The sequence below is a fragment of the Desmodus rotundus genome, chromosome 12 (genome assembly GCF_022682495.2).
Source record: "Desmodus rotundus isolate HL8 chromosome 12, HLdesRot8A.1, whole genome shotgun sequence".
Taxonomy (NCBI): domain Eukaryota; kingdom Metazoa; phylum Chordata; class Mammalia; order Chiroptera; family Phyllostomidae; genus Desmodus; species Desmodus rotundus.
In genome coordinates this window covers 84,293,820-84,309,832 of record NC_071398.1, presented here as the reverse complement: position 1 = coordinate 84,309,832, position 16,013 = coordinate 84,293,820, and the positions used below count along the sequence as shown (strand labels likewise).

The 16,013-nt window shown below is 43.3% G+C and overlaps 1 protein-coding gene and 1 pseudogene across 2 annotated transcripts in view; both read left to right on the top strand.

The window, feature by feature from the left end:
- The window catches only part of KCNH1 (potassium voltage-gated channel subfamily H member 1), a 308,219-nt gene that overhangs the window by 183,459 nt on the left and 108,747 nt on the right, over nucleotides 1-16,013 (top strand). The gene's annotated exons all lie outside the window — the stretch shown is intronic.
- Nucleotides 8,987-14,758, top strand: LOC112299051 (acidic leucine-rich nuclear phosphoprotein 32 family member B pseudogene; annotated as a pseudogene).

The window sequence follows — 16,013 nt, the reverse complement described above, 5'->3', positions numbered from 1 at the left end:
GCACACAGTCAAGAGAAAGTTCTCATGGGAAGTGATGCTGAAGTGAAGGTAAAGGATGGTAGGAGGGTGCAGCATGGATGAGAGGGGAAAAGAATGCCAGGGAGTGGGCGTGGCCTATACATAGGCAGAGAAACACCAGCACTTCAGATATTTAAGGGAAACTCACGGAGGGTTTTGTGAAAGGAACTAGTGAGAGAATCATTCATTTAATAAATATTTATTAAGCGCAGTAATGAATAAACAAAGATCCTTACCCTTATGGAACTAGTAGGTGAGTGGAAGAAGTCAGAAAATAATAATCAATAAAACAATGAAAATACTAAATTATTTATAAAGAGCTTAGAACAATGCTTGGCACATTACAAGGGTTACATGAGTGTTTGATTGATTAAACTGAATAACTGTATGTGTTTGTTAGAAGGCCGTACGTGCTGTGGGAGTGTGTGTGTGTGTCAGGGTTTGGTAAAGGAAATCGGGCGTGCCGAAGGGAGGTGCGGGGAGTGGGTTGTGATTTTGTAACCTCCTTGAGAAGCCTTTTGGAAAAAAGTACCATTGAGCAAAGACCTGAAAGAGGTGCAGAGTTAAAGAAAATCATTTTGGTAAAGAGCTTTCTGTGCAGGTACCAGCCAGTGCAAAAGCCCTGAGGCAGGAGAGTGTCTGCAGGGAACAGCAAGGATGCCAGGGTGGAAGGATGAGGTTGGAGATATGGGAGGGGACAGAAAGGTCATCATAAGGCCCTCTAGGCCATCGTGAGGACTTCGGTTTCTTTCAGAGTGAAATGGAGAGTCATAGGGGTGTGATTTGACTTAGGTCTTAAAAGGCCAGTCTGGTTGCTCTATTGAGAATAGACTTTAAGGGGCAAGATTAATGGCTACATGAACAGGCAGTCAGTGGGGCGGCCACTCAGGCGGCCAGCCTGTAAACAACACTGAAATAGCACTAGCAGTTTTAGAAGAAGGAGATTGTTCCTGCCAGAATTCACCTTCGGAAAAGTATTATTTGTAGGCAGTGAAACAACCCTGGTGCATGTTTGGTTGGAGAGCAAAGACACCCACTGAATGCTTTCTGAGGACTGTAGGTCTACTGGACTCCAGGCCGTGGGTTCTGCTGAGTGCAAGCTGTGTTTTGGGGCCAGAGCTGAATTGTGAGGACCGTGGAAGAGAGGCTAAGTGGGCCCTACTTCCAAACTTCCCTCGCGTAGAGCTCAGCCCCTTCTTCGACTGGGGTTCTTACTGAAGTGGACCACCCAGAGAGCCTGTGTCTCAGTCCCTCTGCCCTAAGGAGAGATGCAGGGGCCAGGTCCTGAATGACCTTGAACATCCTTCAAAACACACCTACATAAACCATACACACTTGCATAATAGCCCGTTTTTCCTACTTCCAGAACCCACAGGAAAATGTTTTATTTGTTCATCCTGGGAGCATTTTTATTTCACTCGTCAGTAATGATGATTCATTGTCATTCAGAAAGTCATGGCAAATTGTTTCTGAAAGTGTCTGCTCTCAAACAATGGGATTTAGATGAGGCTGGCTCAGCGGAGTGGATGCTGCTGCCCCAGAGATGTGCGCCCGAGGTGGGAGGGGAGCCCTAGGGATCTCCGACATAGCAGTTCCCAGAACCACATTTCAGCCAGGACAGTCTTGGGCCTTACATAATAAAGAGGTCAGTGCTCCGAGAAGACATAACAATCCTTAATGTGCGTGTGCCTAACAACAGAATGTCCAACTAGATGAGGCAAAAATGGATGGAATTGCAGGGAGAAATAGATGAATCTACCGTCGTAATGGGTGACTTCAATACCCCTTGTCAGAAATGGACAGATCCAGCAGGGAGAAAGTCAGTAAGGACCCAATTGAACTCAGCATCACCATCAATCAACTGGGAATGATTAACGTCTATAAACTACTGCTTCATCCAGCAACAGCAGAATGCCCGTTCTTCTCAAGCTCACCTGCACATTCACCCAGATAGACCGGATCCTGAGCCATAAAGCACATCTTAACACATCTGAAGGACTAGAAATCATACGGTGTCTGCTCGCAGACCAAAATGCAATTGAACTAAACAACAATAACAGAAAGATAACTGGGAAATCCCTAAAAAGAACGATCCAACCACGAACAGCCTGCTTTACCTCAGCATGCCTTTGTTCCCCTGGTGAGAACCATGGCTCTCACTTTCTGACTCCACCATCTCTGTCAGTGCTTGTCCAGTAACAAAGTACGGGTTCAGCAAAACAGTAAAACCGACTTGGAATTCATAATCCACCAGCAAGGGGCGGGGGAGGGGCGTCCGGCGAGCCGGACACTGATGGCACATTCCATTAAGGGCTCTGAGACGTCGGTGTTGTGTGGGAACATTGAGGAGGCAGTCCCTATCAGTGCCTGATTTGTCCCTTTGTTTTATTGACTTACATCCTTTGCCTATTTGTCTTTGTGTGACATCCCGAGTTCCTGGGTTTATGATATTTTCTGCATCTTTCTGTGCATGTAAGTAGGGGCTTAAGAAAGGACTTTTGATGAAGTCATGATAGCCACCATCACTGACTGAGTTCCTCCCACTTCACAAACATGTTCTCAACCAATCCTCCCATAGCCGACGGAGGCAGGTGTTACTTATCTCCCTATTACAGGTTAGAACAAGACACACAAACGGGCTAGTGCATCCAAAACAACCAGCTAAGGTGGTGACTGTTGGTACGGGTTTGTGACCCCAGATCCACTGGACCCCAAAGCCGTGCTCTTAGCCGCCACTGTATTCTGGGTTTGTCCTTTGTGATTGGAGTGGAACAAGATGATTTAATGCATTCTGTTTTCCAGGTCCTCTTTGGGAAAACGGCAATAATCCTTCCTGTCTGCTTCACTGGGACAGGGGCACTTGGGGGGTTTAAATGTAAACTGTCATGTACAGATATAAAGTATTAAAATAATTACTATTTACTATATAGCAAAATCTTCTTTAGCATAGAAATTGTCTTATTTATCTTTGATCTTTCCAGTTGTCCAACTGGACCCTTCAACAGTAGTCAAATATGTTCATGGTTGGGGCGTGATAAAAAATTACAAGTTCAACAGAGAATACCTAGTCATGAAGGGTTTTGCAAGCTGATATTTCTTAAAGGTTGGAGTTGTATTTATCAAATTTTTAAAAAGTGAATTTGTATTCTACCCGGGTTTAAGACACTAGCTTTTTGACGGTGAATGTGTTTCCCATCAGATTCCAAGCCACCGCATGCCAACTCTGCAGGCCCCGGGCAGACTTGGCAAAGGTGCTGCCCAGGCTCTGTGCCGACACAGCTTGGTCAGGAGGGACAGGTAATTGCTCACTGGGCTCTGCACACGAGGGCACATTTGGCAAAGCTGCTTTTCGCACGTTGTCAGTTGGAAATGTAACTTTCCGAGTGTAAGTCATTTGAGTTTGTATGTATTCAGAGTGACTGCAGAATTGCTTTAGCAGATAATTTCATGGTGAGAATAAAAATACTTCTTTGATTTCTCAACTGAAATCCTGAAAGCTGAACTGGAGGTTGTCAGCTTTCTTCTTTCAATGGTTGTTCTTCCTTTAAAAATATGGAAAAGGGTCCTGGATGGTGTGGCTCAGTGGATTGAGCACTGGCCTGCAAACCAAAGGGGCACTGGTTCGGTTCCCAGGCGGGACACATGCCTGGGTTGTGGACTGGGTCCCCAGCTCGGGGTGAGTGAGAGGCAACCACACATTGATTTAAAATATATATATATGGAAACAGAAAAAAATAACCTGAAGTTCTCTTTCCCATGAGGGGTAAGATGCTACGCTCCATACATTGCTTGACCTACAATTGATTTTATTGTCTAAAATGAGTCAGGCTGATGTGAGGCTCCTACTTTACTATTTTCAGTGTATTTTTTTGTGGGCAGCATTAGTAACTCCAAAGGACACCACCTTGTGAAGTCCTGGGTGTAGGGACAGGAGAGGACCAGGAGGAGGGCTCCCAGTGAACACATCGTTGCAAGGAGAAAAGAGCCCAGAGCACAGTTACTGGTGGTGGGACTGGAGTCTCCACAAATAAAAGCTAACAACAGTAGCATACTGTTCTCAGCTCTCTTGTGCCCTGCTTCTCAAGAACTAGTTTTTGATCTTTTAAGATACCTAATCCAGCCCCGGCTGGGTAGCTCAGTTGGTCGGAGCGTCATCCCAATGAGTCAGGGTTGCAGATTTGATTCCTGGTCAGGGCACATACAGGAAGCAACCAATGAATGCATAAATAAGGGGAATGGCAATGGATGTTTCTGGCTCTCTCTCTCGCTCTCTCTCTTTCTCTGTGTCTACTGCTGCTCTAAAAATCAATCCTAAAAAATTTAAAAAGTAAAGACATCTAATCCATCTCAGACTAATAACTTTTGTCAAAATAGAAATTGAATTTAAAAAATTAAATTTAAAAAAGGTGAATGAAAATACAAGCCCCAATTTTTATTGGAATCAACAGACATAAATTTATATTTCAATAAACATGTTCAGAACATTGATCAAAAGGAAAGATCGCAAACACTTCACATTTTTTAGTTGACACACAAGTGATTATAGTAAAAATTCCCATTACACTTGCACTTTTGTCATTCCACGATCGTAACTAAATGAAGTTACGAGTCTAATGCAAGTCCTCATATTAAATGATTCTATGCACTTTGAATGAACACCATGCATGCAGGACCTTGCTTCTCGCTTGCTAATTTATCTAATATAGGTTGGATTGACAAAAATGCTATTCTCAGGGACAGTAGGACCAAATGGAATGCATCAAGGCCACACGCCAGGGTTCAGGCACTCAGCAAAAGCGTGCTGAATGAAAGCAGGTTGTGGATGACTAACCTGCCTTTTCTGAAATGTGGTTCTGGGAACTGCTCGTCCATGTCGGAGGTCCCTAGGGCTCCACTCCCAGGTAGGCCCACATCTCTAGGACGGCAGCCTACAGTCCCCTGAGCCATCGTCCGCTAAACCCCGTTGTTGAAGAGCAGGTGCTTTCAGAAATGATTTGCGGTGGCTTGCTGAATAACAGTGAATCATTATCACTGAAGAATGGAATAAAACTGCTTGCAGGACTAAGGAATAACACCTTCTCCTATAGGGTCTGGCGGTAGGAGAAAAGGCCATCAGGAAAGTGTGTTTGGCTTACGTTCTTAGATACGTAATGGAGGACATTCAAGGTCATTCAGGATCTGACCACTGAATTTCTCCTCAGCGTGGTGGGATTGGCATACAGGGCCCCTGGGTGGTCTGCTCTCGTGTTGACAGAATGAAAAAAGAGACGCTAGCAAATTTAGCATTGTTCAGAAGGTCTATTTTTAATTGTTATCTAAAGGGAAGCAAATGGTGCTGTGTTTTCAAAATTCATCTTTAGTTCTTCTTCAGTAACCAGTTCTAAAAATATTAAATTTAAATGATCTTTTCATGAAAAAACCAAATCCATAGAATTTTCTATGCATAAATCTAGGGAAATCAATTCAAAACATTTTAAGTTCCGAAACTATTGGGTGATGACTTTTTTGCAGATGTGCTGTGTCAATTTTATCTCTTCCTTCACTGCTCATTGTTAAATTCTGGAACATGTCGTAAACTATTCTTTTAAGCTTTTAGCTTTTGTTTTTTGGTCTTCAATAAAAGCTGCCATTGAAAAGCATGTTGCTCCCTTACATGGAAGTATTAAGACAACTCAAATAGCGAGGACAGACGAAGAAGCCTGGCTGTCTAATTCATATCTTCCGAAAGTTGGGACCACCCTGGTTTCTTACCCTGCAGACAGAACACTGAGCCTTCATTCAGCACCGCAGACGTTGCTGACAGGATTTCTCCTCTCAATGACCATCCGACATCAACATCCGACGTCAACATTCAATACTCTCATTCAGGATTCGCACCTTTCTCGATTGCTCACTCGGAGTCATCCTGACTTTAACCCATTACCTTTAATAATTCACAGTTTTACTGCTCACTCAGTACAATGTTCAGTTTAGCTGACTTAGTTTTGAGGCAAGTCTTTCTTACCAAAGCCAACAATGCATTAATTTACATTCCGGTGCAAGTTTATTAACCTGGGTAATCACTCCAGAGCGTTTTTCTAGTATTGCAGCTGCGCCATCAGAACTTGCTCCTACGCAACACTTAAAACTCCAGGCTATATCTGTTGGTAATGTAAGTCTTCTTACCTTTATACATTTGAGAGCTAGTTGTGTCTTTTGGCAACAAGCATTAAAAAAAGGATCCTTCCTTCATATCTTCCTTATGTCAATCACATATGTACTGAAAGGAGGCCACATCAGCACTATAAGGCACTTGTCAAGTTCCACTGAAAAGTGCTTTGCTCATTTTATTTCGTCTGTGAGTTGGTCTCTCCTCTCATTAGCCTGCTATGTTCATCTATGGTGTCACTCGGAAGTCATACCGATGCTACCTCCTTAGCCACAGATTTACCTGAATGTTGGGAAGACCCAACATTTTTAGGCAAACACCTCTGACGCAGATTTTCACTAATGCCATTGATTGCATGTGTTTTTTTTTTTGTCTCAGCAACCCAAAGTGCTATTTTATTAGAAGCCTGCAAAGTGTTAATGTGTAAAATATGTAAAGTTAATATGGCTTTCAAATGCTATACTCTTTTATTTCAAAGAATTCTTTTGGTTTTGAACTTTTTTTTTTTAACCTTTGTAGGTAAATGCTGCCCAAGAAGTCTGGAAGGTTATCATTTGTTAGTTGATCTCTGCCAATAACACACTTTCGGGTTTTAACATGCCACCCTCCACCGTGGCTACGAGCCCGAACTTAGTATATGAGGCATGGTATTCCCAACTGACGCCAGCACGAACTCTTCCGTCCCGATTTTGTTGGAATAGTTTCCATTGCACTGTTTGCTTTACTTCTCCTGACACATTCAGACAAAGTATTTTCTTGAGATAAACAAAATCTTGTGAACTTTCTTTTACAGTTTGTAAATTTGAGCTAAAAATACATAATATAATTTTTGTCTTAATTTTGCTGATAACGTTAAGCTGTAAATTAAGCAGGGTTGATTAAAAATTGAAATGATCACAGAAATATGCATGCCAACATTTTCTCTGTTTACCTTGCCTTCTGTGGTCTCCCTCGTCTGATTTCCTAAGCTGGCAAGGAGGTGGCCAGGAAGATATCAGTCTAGTAATTGTTGTTTAAATCTCTCTGTAGCCTAGTGCATGGGGGAAAGGTAGGGAGCCTAGGATTTTATGCCTTGTGTTTTATATACTACATGTCATTTCATAATGGGGATGGTCGTATTTAATTGTGTCTTGAGAGAATGAGATATTTTCCCCATGTCATGTTTGAAATCCATAATTATATTGATTGCATTTAACTGGATATGTGGCATCAAAACAAAGTGCTGACTTCGGGTCACCAGATGTATTTTGAGCCCTTACCGTGTTCAAGGCCCTGTGCCAGATGTGGTAGGGGAACGCCGGGGCAAGACCAGCGTAGTTTCTGTCCTGAATGATGTGGCAGCTCAGTAAGGTGGGTCACTCAATTATAAGGTACACTGACTACCTGTTGCTGCATGAGAAGTTACCCCGAAGCTTACTGATCCAAAACAACAACAAGTTTTTATCTAACTCATAAAGCCGCAGCCGGGCAGTGTCTCGTTCTGTTACACGTGCTGTGTTAGATGTCCTGGGGCCTGGATGATCCTCTTTCAAGATGACTCATTCACATGGATGGCAGGCAACTCGGGCCCTGGATATAGACTGGGGACCCAGTGGGGGCTTTGAGCCAGGGACCCAGGTTCCTTTCCAGGTAGGCCTCTTCACAGGCTGCTTGGACTTCCTCGTAGTATACAGGCTGTGTTCCCAGTATGAGTGGCCCAAGAGATCAAGGAAGCAATGCGTGGCACTTTAAAGTTCTAGCCTCAAAAGTCACATAGCATCTGCCCTAACATGCCGTATAGACCGATGCAGTCACGAAGGCCTGCTGGGGTGAAAATGAGGGGCACAGCCCCATTGATGGGAGTGTGGTGAGATTGTAGAAGAGCATGGATGATGGGACATATTGTTGGAACCATCTTTAGAAAATACAGCCTGCCATACAGGTTGTTCATTCGGTCAGTCAACAAATATTTATCAACTACTTCCTGTATGCCTGGGAAGGGTACTGTTAAGGGCTAGATATTCAAAGATAAACAAAACAGGATATCTGCCTGAAGAAACTGATAGTTGCAGGAGAGAAAGATGATATATTGTAATTAACTGTCTGTAATACAATGTTTTAGGTACTTTGCCAGAAGTTTGTACTGGTGAAGAAGGGGAGGTGGTACAGTTGCTCAGGGTAGTAAAGGAGCATAAAGCAGCAGTTCTCAAAGTGTGTCCTGTGTGTCCATGGGGGTCCCCAAGACATTTTCAGGAATCTTGTGAGGTCAAAGCTGTTTATATAATAAGCCCTGGTCAGTGTGGCTCAGTTGGTTGGAGCATCAACCCAGACACCAAAAGGTTGTGGGTTCAATTCCCAGTCAGGGCACATAGCTAGGTTTCGGGTTCAATTGCTGGTCCAGGCATGTATGGGAAGCAACGAATCAAAGCTTCTCTCTCACATTGATGTTTTTCTCTGTCTCCCTTCCTCTCTCTCTAAAAGCAATGAACAAAAAATGTCTTTGGGTGAGGATAAAAAAAACACTACATAATAATACTAAGACATTATTTATCTGTTTTATTGTGTCAGTGTGTGCACTGATGGTGCAAAAGCAGTGGTGTGTAAAACAGTGGGTGCCTTAGCATGAATAAAGCCCGTCCCAAACCGTACAGTCTCCATCGTATCCTTCACCGCCATGTACTCACTGGAAAATAAGAATCCAGTTGCACTTACGAATGCCCTCCAAAGCAATCCAAATAATTACATTATTGAATTCGGCCCTTCAGTGTATATTTTCATATTCTGCGTGACAAAACGAGAGAAGAACACACGGAGCACTTCTGCATAGTGTGTTCCGCCGAAATGTGGTGGTTTCAGGGGAACGCTCTCGTGCAGGTGGGCTCTAGGCTGAAATAGCTGTTGTTCTCTCTCACGCTGGCTTCATTTTTCTCGAGAACATTTTTACTTGAGAGAACAACTGACAAACTATGGTCGTTTACACTGGGCTATTTGGCAGATGTTCTCTTGAAAACCAATGAGGTGAGCCGAGCCCATCACGTTATGGAAAACAACTGACAGTATTTGTTGCCAATTATAAAATCAAAGCTTTCAAGCAAAAATTAGAATTATGAATAACCGGTATCTGTCACCATGGGTTTGACAGTTTTCAAAACCAGATGGTTTGATGTGATTGATGGTGATATTAACAAATTGGGTTTTTTATGTTGTTTAATGAGATGTGTTAACTTTTGGAAGACCTGCATAGCTCAGTGAACTCATATTTTCCAAACGATCAGTGCATGATGTTACAAAACTACGTATAGTCAAAGACCTATTCAAAGTGCAAGGCTGACCAGTGTATTAATATAACAGAGGATGAAAAACTCATTAATGTGCTTCAGGTTCTAGATTAAACTCTAAGAAACTGCCATTTGCTGAATTTTAGGCTAGTATCAAAAAAAGAATATCCTATTAAAATATTTCTCCCTTTTCCAACTGCATATCTGTGTGATACTGGATTTTCTTCATCTGCTTCAACCAGAAACACCACTTCAGATTGAGTGCAGAAGCAGGTATGAAAATCTAGCTGTCATCTATTAAGCCAGACACTAAAAAACTTTGGGAAAATGTAAAGCAATAATACTCGTCTTATTAATTTTTAAAAATATTTTGGACAATATTACTGTTTTTTATAAAATATGTTATCTGTTAACCTATAATGAGTTTATTCCTATTCTTAAGTAGGTAAATAAATATTTTAATAATTTTCTCTGATTTAATTTCTGATATGATGAATAGTAATAGATATAATCCACATAAAGAAAAGCTCTTTGTTGTCCTCAATCTTTTAAGAGTGAAAAGGAGTCCTAACACCCAAGTTTGAAACCCAAATTCAACGGGGCCACAGCACGAAAATAATGGATATGCTGAGACCAAAGACTCGGGACTCTGAGTGGGAGAAGGGGGCACCATTCAGAGTGCTGGACGAAGCTCAGATGGGCTTCAGGAAGGGGCAGGAGACAGAGGAGAGATGGGAGGGGCGAGGCTGGCCAGTAGGCAAGGGCCTCAGACTGCCTGGGTTGAATTTTCGTTCTATCACTTGGTTCCATTGTGCTTGGGGCAAGTTACTTAACCTCTCTGTATCTCAGCTTTCAAATATTTAAAATGGGGTTAATAACAGTGCTGATTATCTAGGTCTGTGAGGTTGAATGAAATAATCTCTCTACAACAGTTGGCATAGTGCTTGGCACAAAGAAAGCACTCAAATATTGGGCATTTTTGATTAAGGTGTTTTTTGGACTCTAGTAAGAGAGAGGTTGGAGGGTCTTAGCAAGAAGAAGACATGAATGGATTAAGATGTGCTTAGAGGAAAAATACAGGAAGAGTGTGCATGGTAGGTGGGACTTCTCTTGATGCAGTATGGTCCTCCAGGGAAAGCAGGTATAGCTGAGCTCCACTGGCTACTTTTGGGGTGGAAGTGTTCACCTTCGGGAGGGCTCTTGGGGTATCTCAGTGCCCCAGTCCTTTTAGAAACTATTTTATATACAACTGGGAATCCGTTCTCTTTTGTAGAAAATTTTGCTGGCCCATTGACTTTCAAATTTGGGTTGATTTTTTTTTCACCTTCTACTCATGTGCATTACTAGTTACCAAATCATTTCACTCTCCTCAGGTAATTGGCTGCCTGGTGCCCATTCTTACATGACCATAGTTTTGAGTGTAGCCAAGAGTTACCATGGGCACAGTCAGCAGAACTGGGCTGGTCTGAGGGCAGCTCACAGGGACACGGCACACTGGTGGCCAAGAAATCACTTGGTTATTACAGAGAGTGAGATTTAGTTCATCAACAGTATATCGAGTTTACTCTGTGCCAGGCACTGAGAAGCAACAGAGGTGAAAGAATGTACCTCTCAGCCCTACCTGAAAGAAGCTTGCAGGTCCTTTTGGTGGTGTGTGGGGTGGGGGGGAATGAGTCATGTTTGGAAATAATTGCATTGTGAGTTTTGTACAACAAGTGCTAAAACAGAAATAAAAGCCACGTGCTTTGCGAACTCAGAGGAAAGTATGCTTCAGGCTTGGGGAGGCTGGCCAAGACTTGATGGCACTTGAGCTGGGCCTTAAAAGAGACATCCACTTCCTCAGGCAAGCTCTGTTTCCTCAACCTTCCCACCTTGGCCAGGCTATTCCTTTGCTTGGAATTTTCCATTTACCTCCACTCCCTCATTTACTGGAATATTTCATGGCTAAGTTCTGGCATCTTCTCGTGTAGGAGGCCTTTCTTTGCTCCCTTCCCCAAATGGGGTCAGGTAGATGCACACTTTGTTTCTGTGTAGTTATGCTGCAGCTAAGTAACCTCACCTGTCTTCTGGCCCATGTTGTTCTTGTCCCTGCCTTCTACCCCTTTGTCTACTTCCAAGGCTAGAACACCTTCCCATGTGCTTCCTTCTGACCTTGGCTTTGCCCCTCCAGCAGAATTCTCCGGGGGGGGGGGGTTGTTTCTTCTGCTTCTCTCAAGGCTGGCCATGGTCAAGTGCTGTTCTTACAGTCCCTGAAAGCCACCACCAAGTTCAGTGCTGGTGCTATGGTGAATCCGACTCAGAAATCTGCAGAAATCCACCCCTAAAGGCATTTTGACAAACACCACCAGTATCAACAGAAGAGTAGAATCCAGTGATTTCTGATTGCTGTTTTGGGGGGAATTTATCAAGGTATGTAAGATATGTTATCAAATAGCTCAGCAATTTTCAACCAGTGTGCCGCAAAAATCTTGAAAACATACAATACCCAACTATTTTGTCAGGGGCACTGACCTCTTTTCCCTCAGATTGTCAAATAAAAAAATGACAACAGTCAACACAATAGCAGTCCAGTGTGAATGAAGCAAAATTATACCTATTTTGTTGGTCAGATCAGCAAAAGCTATCATATTTTTTGGCGTGCTGCAGAATTTTAGTAATTTGTTTTTATGTGCCATGAGATGAAAAAGGTTGAAAGTCATTGAAATGGCTTAATACAAGTTGAGCATTCTTATTTTTTTCCTCCAAAAAAATAAGACACTGCTTAGCTTAATTTTCCTTTTTCTCTATACCTTCAGGGTATCCTTGAATGTCTTGCAGCCCTGGTGCTTCAAGGGCAGGAGGCCCGGGACCTTTGGCTGCTCCTAGGTTGCCCTGGTGGACACTCAAAGCTTAGCTCTTCAAACCCTGAGCACATGAAGGCTTCGTTTCTTCCTCCTGTCACTTGGCCAGCCCTCCTTCGCCATCTCCCTTCATGAAAAATAATGACCTGCTAATTTCAAGGCCTAAAATTACCTTTTTCTGTCTATACTAGTAATCTTTCCTCTTTCAAGGGAGAAAAGAAAAAAGGGAAGGACCGTGATATTTTCCTAGTGTCTATAGTTTGTCAATCTAGCCTGTGATTATTTCTCTTCAATGGGGAAAAACTTCCTTCATCAACTTAGTTACTAATTCTTCTATTAACTACTCCCTTCCCCCCCTGCCCCTTTTTAAAGTCATCAGTACCCAATTATTATTAAATACTTCCTGGCTAAGGCTGTTGTTTCATAATCAGTTTCGTGAAGACGTCATACTCTCTTCTTTGACCATGGTAAAAACAGTTGAACACAACCAGGGTGTTACAAAACCAGACATCCAGTGGCTACTTGCAGACTCATTGAGAGGCTCACCAATGGGGATGAGGTCACGGTGCCTGTGAGAATCATGGGGAGCTTTTCAAAATCTACTTGTTCACCCTCTTCTCACCCCACTTCACCCAAACGCAGGAAAACGAAACTTTTACAAAGCTCTCTTGGTGATTCTAATATGCCTGCCCCCTGGTTGAGAATCATGGCCAAGTTGGTTGCAGCTAGGTAGAACCCATCTATTATAGTTAATTTCACATGAGTTAGGGGAGTGGGATGGGGGAAGTCAGCTGTGATGATTTTGGGACACTTCCGGAAGAGTTACTTTTTTGGTTAGATCTTGAATAATAATAACATAGCAACAACTGGTATGTGTTGAGTGTGGGCTGTGTGGAGCACTTCATATATGTCCTCATGTTTAAAACTCATCAAAATCCTACCGTGAAGCAGATGGTATTATCCCATTTTTACAAGTGAGAAAAGTGGAGCTCAGAGAGATCTAGTGCTTTGCCCAGAATCACACAGCAAGTGAACAGCAGAGTTGGTGCTTGACCCTTCAGCCAGTGTGGTGGCAGCTCTGACTGCTTTGGTGTGTCAGAGTTAGTGGGAGGGAGGCAGCAGAGGCCCATGGGTGGGGTAATGACAAGAGAATTATTTCCTACCTGAGCAAACTCTTTGTGGAAGAAAGATATCTGGGCTTCTAAGAAGCCCTAAAGCCAATTATGGGCATCACTCTTAGGCTGGAAATTGTCTTTGTGTTTCTAATAAGATGAGAAAAACCAAGTTTTTATCATCACAACTAGATCTGGTGTAATATCATCCACTTCCATTTTTCTGTCTAATTCCACAATTATAATTCATAATCATGGTCATTTATTGGAGGTCAGAGGGACTTTAGATCCCACGGAGTCCTATTTCTTGTTGTACTCCCTCAGCTGGCAAGTTTATCTACTCAAGGAAAGGCAGCAGAGTGCAGGGCAGTTGTTCTCAGCTGGGGGCAAATTTGCCAGCCGAAGACCTGTCCCGCATGTCCAGAGACATTTTTCATCATCATAAATGGAAGGTGCTACTGGCATCAGTGGGTAGAGGCCAGGGATTCTGCTAAACATCCTTCAACTCAGAAGACAGCTCCTGGAGGCACCTTCTTACCTGTAAACACAGTGCTGGGTGCGGCAGGGGTTGGGAGACCAGGGCTGCACTCCAGCCCCTTTTCCTCCCTGCTTTCTCTCCCTCCAGTGAGTAACGCGGCTCTGAGACAGCCTGCAGCGGCACCCCGGGACCTCTGCCCCAGCAGACCTCTTATGATGGCCTCGCTGAGACAGTTAGGTTTGAAGAGGTGGGGAGGAGAACGCATGGACCTGGAGCTGCGGAACCAGTTTGCAAACTTGTCCTGGACAATTGAGAATCAAAGAATGGGAAAATGGAGGGTTTTCCCATTTCCTCCATTAACAGCTAAATTTGTGAACTTAGACTTCTTACGTTTAATAAACGCAGACTAGATTTCAGTTTCCCCTCTCCCCAGACTACCAAAATGGAAAAACCTTGAGCTCAGTGACAATAGAATCTTTGGAGGTCTGGACAGGATTAGTAGGGAAATCCTCCAAATCTCACACAACTCAACTTCAGTGAAAACAGCAGCACCTTGGGACCTTTGAAAAAGTTGGAGTGTCTACAAAGCCTGGATCGGTTTAACTATGGGGTCGCTAATGTGAATGACTACTGAGTGTCTTCAAGCACCAGCCCCAGCTGTCCTACCTGGGTGGTTATGAGACAGTGGAGAAATCCCTGACTCAGGTGCCAAGGTGGATGGAGTAGAAGTAGATGAAGAAGAAGAAGAGGATGGTGAGCAGGAAGAGTATGACGATGGTGAAGTCAATGGGGAGGTAGAAGAATTTGGATATGATGGAGAAGTTGATGAAGAGGATGAGGATGAGCATGAGGATGAAGAGGAGGAAGAAAGTTGGAAAGGTGAAAAGAGAAAGAGAGCCAGTTAAGGTTAACACGCTTGTTTAAATGGCTTTAATATGTATCTGTTATTTTCAATGGCTTTATTAATTAGATTCTCTTGGATGATTCATCTTAAAGAATCATCTAAGAAATGTAAAACTTAGAGCTCTCATTACGGAGTAAAGCAAGACCTGCGTTTGCAAATTCACAAGCTGGTCTGCCTTTAGGCAGGTCTAACTATAACTAAGGGGCCGTCTCTTTGCAATCAAGAACTCAGCAAGCACAAAATAAGTGCAAGTAGCAAATTATTCAGAGACCTTTCCAACCTCTATCTGACCTTCTTGATTCATTTGCAGAAGTAATTGCCTGTGGAAATTGATGTGCTTTTATCTGTTGTGCTATTAAAGCACTGGTTGGAATGAGGTTGCACAGACTACATTGGTAACGAGTTAGCACGGAGTGGGAGCTGACGTTTTATTCAACAGATGAGAAGTACCTGAAAATAACCTCTGTCTCCCCTGTAAGAATTCTGCTTGTTAAGTGACATTCACCAACACAGCGGAGTGTCAGTGTGGTATAGGAATGTGTGCTATTTTTAGCAGGATATTAAATGAGAGTCTGCAGGCTTTTCTTGTTATATAATGGGGAACGTGTGAGTGTTTTATATTCCTTGATTTGGGGGGTGCTTTCTGTGCCCAGGCAATAGCCATCCAGCTTGAGGAGGAATGAGGGCACAGAGAGCCTACAGGAACTTTGGAGCCGAGTAGTAGTCGTTCCCATCAAAGTGTCCGGTGCATCGAGGTATAGTCAGTTGCCCCTCTTATTTCTGGGGGATACGTTCTAACACCCCTAGTGGATGCCTGAAACCGTGGATAGTACCAAACCCTCTATGCTGTGTACTGTATTTTTACCTATCCATAGATACCTTTTCACAAAAGAAGCACTTCTCAGTGTCCTGTTGGCATACCTGAGCTGCCAGCATCACTACTCTCGCACTCTGGGACCATTATTAAGTAGAATACACACGACAGTCAATCTGATAACCGAGACGGTCACTGAGCGCAGTGTATGCAACGTGGACTGCTGAACAACGGGACGGCTCACGTCCTGGGTGGGAGGGAGCTGGACAGCTCAAAATTTCATCACATTACTTAGAACAGAGCACAACTTAAGCCTTATGGATTGTTTATTTCTGGAATTTTTACCGTGGATAACCATGGGGTCTAGAGAGCTTCCTTGGAAAGTGAAACCGCAGGTAAGCAGGGACTGCTGCATTGCTGACCTGTGGGGTCGCTCTCCCAC